This window comes from Malania oleifera, chromosome 13 (assembly GCF_029873635.1).
Source record: "Malania oleifera isolate guangnan ecotype guangnan chromosome 13, ASM2987363v1, whole genome shotgun sequence".
In the NCBI taxonomy this organism is placed as follows: Eukaryota; Viridiplantae; Streptophyta; class Magnoliopsida; order Santalales; family Ximeniaceae; genus Malania; species Malania oleifera.
In genome coordinates this window covers 26639364-26645425 of record NC_080429.1, presented here as the reverse complement: position 1 = coordinate 26645425, position 6062 = coordinate 26639364, and positions in this window count along the sequence as shown.

The window sequence follows — 6062 nt, the reverse complement described above, 5'->3', positions numbered from 1 at the left end:
ACCTCCTCTGGTTCGTATACTCACACCACTTGTGTATAATGTAAAAATAAAGGACTCATTAAATTTGATTGTCCATTTAAAAGGAAAGGTGTGAAGCCCAAATAGGTTTGGCGAGTCAAAGAAAAATGGGTACCTGAAATAAACCCCAAAAACTCCTCTTTAGACTTTAGGATTGAAAATTTAGTAGAGTTAGCCACATAAACAAAAAGGGGTCGTGATGACTAATAGGCTTGGGGAATAGTATATGCTTAAAACTTAAAATTTTAGTATATGTATTTACTACACTATTATAATACTAAGAATCCTACAACAAAGTTAAATCAATATGATTCCTTTAAGCAATATATCCAATTTGACTACTTAATGAATATATATATCATAATGATTGGGTAAGATATAAAATATTGGTTAAAGCATGCTAGTTTCAATTTGTTAAAAGTAAAAGGTGGAAGACTTAACTAGTTAAAATATCAGGAACCTTATATCTTTACAATGAGTAACATAAATCATAACATTGAAGAATAAATCCACTTCTAAATGGATTAAAGCATTGTTGTTTAATGAATAATTCTTATTTCTTAACCCATGCTTAAATATTAAAATCTTAAGTTAGGCAGACATTTCCATTGCATAAGACTGAGCCTTACGAATAAATCATATATTAAACATCATCTAATCCTAAACTCATTCTTGGAACCCCAAATGGTTAAATCAGTCATCATTCTAGCCACAAGCACTGATAAATCATAAACTCTATATCTTTCAAGTGCTTATTAAAAGATATCTCGTTATAATCAAATGAGTGGAATTCTCGATTCAAATGGTCTATCAAGACATTTTAATAAATATTCCCTTTGTGCTCAAAATATAAAATTTTCAAATTTTGATTTACGCTAAAGCTATTTCCTCCTTAAGAAATCTTTTCCAATATCATGATCATATTTGGTAAAGATTCATCTATTATAGGTTCATACCCTTGCTTAAAATTGAAGACATACTTATAAGGTACCATCTAATGATTGGATAATTAGAAATACCCAAAGAGCAGTATTCAAAAATTAATATTCTCCCAAACTATTTGTTGTCTTAAGTAGTTGGATATATTCACTTTCACGAAAATATTTTGAATATTGTCAACACAATGAATATTCTTCCAAACTTAATGATAATTAAATTGTTAAGAGTATTTGCAAAATCTCACTTCACAAGCTCTCAAAGTTCAAGTCAAATCTATTAGAAGATTTTGAATATGTCAAATGGCTAAGTTATATGCTATATGTTTCAATCTTTGTGATAATGGAAATGACTAGGAAACCTATGTGTTGAGATCCATAAGAAAAGAAGTAATATAGGCTTATGACCCTGAAGTATTATTGTTTATGACTTTTTAGTCCTTTAAGCTAAAGCAGGTAAAGTCAAGTATAAATCATTGAAAATCTTGGAACACTAGGCTAAAATGGTGAAGAATGATTAAAAGAAAAAGACATAAGAATATGATAAGTGCATAACTGAATGGGAGCAAATTAACTTGAAAATACTATGGCTCTGAAACATAAGCATAATCACATTTAGTATCATATTTTATATTTACATCCGGTATCAAATCATGAATGGTATGTGTACATTCTTTTGTGCATATTTGATGCAACTTGTTAACCACATGATTTTTTTTAAAACTATATTGAACTAAATTGCATGCTTGAAAATATTTAGGGGAGCTAAGCTCCATTCCTAGAGAAAGAGCATAAAGAACACATGTGCATCATAGTATCGCTATAGTTGGTCTAAACTATTTTACAATAATTGTTTATACTGCTTGGTAATCATTGATAAATATAAGAATTTCATTTTATCTAAGAAAGTATTCAAACTCATAGGAGGAGCTTTTTGAAAATTATTTCCTATCTTATTATGCTCACCAATATTGTGATACTTAGATATGCATTGAACTTTATGTGTCATGTACTCAATTATGATGATCCTATTGAATACTCTAAATGAAAAATATATTGCTTTACCACAAGTTTCTTGAGTTAACCATATGATCTTGTTCTAAAATGCATTGATGTAATTCAAATTTGTATAGTTAGTCTTTCTGGTTATAATTCTTTTCGGAATGTACTTAAAACAAAAATATAAAGCACAATTTGTTCTGAAGAACCAAAAGGTGAGAGATATATACTAGAGTAAATTTTTGATGAGAACTAAAGGGAGGGATATTTTTTTTTTAAATTGCATAGTCTACAATGTGTATGAGCTTAAATAAATAAAAAGGGGGAGAGTTTTTCTAAGCTAAAATAAATATAGTTGCCTAAAATTATATTAGATTACATAATTTAGGGGGGGCAGCATCACTTAATATTCACAATTGGTTAGAAATGTCAACTTTGGCTAATTTGTTCACACTTGGTATTAGACTCATAGCATGATAATTGCATGTCAAATGACATATGTCGATCCTCATATAAACCTTTGAACTTTAATGACAAATTTGCTTATCCATGTCTATGTAAATTGACACACTGTGTATGTTCACATTGAAATTTAATTCAACAACACAGTTTTTGCATTAGCAAGGGAGAGAAGTACATTAAATAACACAAGGAGACATATTTCGCAATATAATTTTGAAATATAAAGGTTGCATATTTTTAAAAGATGAGATATAATTATTTCAGAACATTTTTGTTATATACCTTTTTGTTGATGTCAAAAAGGGGAGAAGAATATAAGGGTTATAACAAAAATAGCTTGAAAAGTTTTTTTATGCAAAGGGAGACAAGTACATAAGTACATGAGTTATACGTGCAAAACTATTGCCTATTTTACATTGTGTTGAATTTTATATTGTGCATTATTTGAGGGGGAGCCTTGTTAGACATAAGCCATTTTCTATATTTGCCCTTGTATTTGTCATCATAAAAAAGAGGGAGATTGTTGACTCTATGAGTCCAATCCTGTTTTGATAATGACAAATCACTTGGTATTTCATCTATGCATTGAGAATGTGAGCAAGAACATTACTTAGCATGCACGAAAGGTGATGAAGTCATGAAACCCATGAGGACTAAAGCATACATAACTTGGCACAATCTATGGGACTAAAAGCGTAGAAGAATGAAGATGCAAGTGTCAAGTTCAAGATCGTCATGGGAATGAGTATTTAGAATTGATTGTATTTGCATATTTTATATGATATAGCTAGAAGCTCAAAATATGCCCTACACATGCATCTCATGAAAATATTCTTGCGTTAATTATGGACTTAGAGACATTATACTGAGAATAAATGGATAATACTTAATTAATTGATATATCCACTAAGTAAATCAATTTAGCTGCATAATACTGAAAATGGTATATATCACAATTTGTGAATGTATGGTTGGGTTTTCAATTAAGGATTGAAATACCAAAATATTTTTAAATACCCAATTCATCCCCCTCTTGGGATTACACCTAAATTAATAGCGCATATCTATGTGGACTTACTGATGTATAGCTAAAAGGAGTTGTAGTATGAATGCAGGAAATGAAATGAAAAGAATGAAATGAAAGGGAAATGAAATGGAAATGAAATGTGAAATGTGAACAATGTAAAATGAGAATGAGCTACGTAAAGTAAAATACTACGAAATGTCAAAGTTGAGAACGTGAACATATGAGAAATGTAGGATTAATGACATACATAATAATGTATTATTGTAGTATCAATATTCACGCTAGTATGATATGTACTTGTATGGGCGGGGCAAACTCTTCACATGAGTGCTTGCTGAGAAAGGCGAGTGCCCTAGTAGGTATCAAATGTAACAGTAGGTTGTATAACGTATTAGGGCAGAGGAAAATTACTTGTATGGGCGGGTAAATTTCCTTATTCTTGGGAGCCTTTTTTGGTAAACATTTGTATAAACTGTGTGAGTACGAGATTACTTTTCACTGAGGGCTTACTGAGTAAGGTAAATGCTCTGATATGATTCAATTGTGACCTTTGGTTGCCTAAAGTATCAGAGCAGAGGGGTGCTACTTGTATGGATGGGTAATCACTCCAATCCTTATATATATATATATATATATATATATATATATATATATATATAAGGATTTTAGAAGTTATGATTATGATAATGATTTGCAAATGATGAATATATATATATATATATATATATATGTTATTTACAAACCTCATGTTGGCCACAAGCTGATTTAATATATTGTTTCTTCCCTTACTGAAATGTGTCTCACCCGAATACAAATTTATCTTTTTCAGGACCTCCACGTGATCAAGCTTAGAGAGCTCGGGGTTGTTATAGAATTTTTGGTTATAGAAAAGAAAAGGATATAAACTTTGATGATACCTTTGGAATGTATAAGTTTATGTTTTATGTTTTATGTTTTAAGTCTTTTGAGTTGTGATTACTGGAAGTTGTAGATTATGTTTTTTTTTAGAGATATGTATATATGTGGATACAGGTGATGAATGGTTTATTTTGGAATGTAGATAGATGTAGAAAACTCTAGTAATATATTGGTTAAGGAATGTAATTATATTTTCTGCTGCGTAATTGTTAATGGAATATCAGGTACAGAAAAATGGATAACGTGGCACCCGGGTCCCACCATGCGGGTTTGGGGCGCAACGAAGCACGGTTTATTTAGGTATAATGCACCAGATCGGTTTTTTGGTTTCAGGGCGTTACAATTTAGTATCAAAGCAATAGGTTTTTTCTTCTACAAACTTTGGGATGATTTATACCAGAGTATAGGAATCAGTTACGATGAGGATACTAGATGGATAGGTTAGGTGTTGAAAAGTATAGGATTTTGTTTTGTAGTTTAGAGGCAGAAAGATGTTGACGATTTCCTATGATTTTTTTTGAAGCAGTTGAAGGCCTCAGAAAAGTCACGGTAAACCTTAGATGATTTCGTTTCTGAGCTGTGAGACTGGTCCTTATATGGAGAACTTGGATGTATATTGTATTTAAATTTAATGATTGTGTTGTTAGAGTTATGATATGGGATTCTTAACTCTTTCTTGTCCTATTTTGAGGATGGATCCTAGGAATGAGGATGTAGAGGCTGAAGGAAGATATTGATAGCTCCACAATGTTGCGGGGTATAGCAAAACAGGTCAGGGTAGAAATGAGGAAAGATACTAGAGAGCCGAACTTTCCACTTGCAAGTCAGGGTTGCAACATCAAGGAGTTGATGAGAATGAACCCTCCGATTTTCATATGAGGACTTGATCCAATGGCTGCAAAAAAATTGGGTATAGGAGATAGAGGAGATCATGGTTGTACTCGACAGCACGGACGAGCAGAAGGTCCGTTATGCCGCATTTAAGATGACCAGAGATGTAGAACGCTGGTGGCTTTCTGTGAAGCTACTAGAGGAGTAGAGGCTGGTAAAGATAGCACTGACTTGGGAGCGATTTAAAGAGCTATTCTTTGATAAGTATTTCCCCTTATCTATCAGAGAGAAAAAGATTGAAGAGTTTACTAATCTAACCCAAGGGAATATGACTGTTGGGGAGTATGCAGCAAAATTTGTGGAGCTATCTCGCTTCACACCATTTTTGATCTTGAATGAGGTAAGGAAGGTCAGGAAATTTGAAAAAGGCTTGAGACGCAGAATTTACGAGCTGGTGGTGGGATTCCAGGTCTAGAATTTCTCAGACTTGGTTGATAAGGCTTCGATGTTGAAAAAGAGCATCCAGGGCAGTATAGAGCCTACAGAGCAAAAGAAGAGGCCTGCACCATCCAAATTTCAGACTGAGGTCAGTCAGGGATCGGGGAAGAAAGGGAAAGATGCTATGGCCTCGAGGAAGGAGACAGGAGATTGGGGTTATCCTGGTTATCAGGGTAATCAGTTTTACTCTGTATTCTAGAAATGTAACAAGAGGCTTATGGGTGAATAGGGGTGAGCAAACGGTCGATTCGGCCAAATTCGAGAAATCAATCGAATTAATGGAAAATTTCGATTAAATAATGTTGTTAACCGAACCAACCGAATTGATGAATCACACTGAACCGAACTCGACCGAATTACCTTTTCGGGTAATT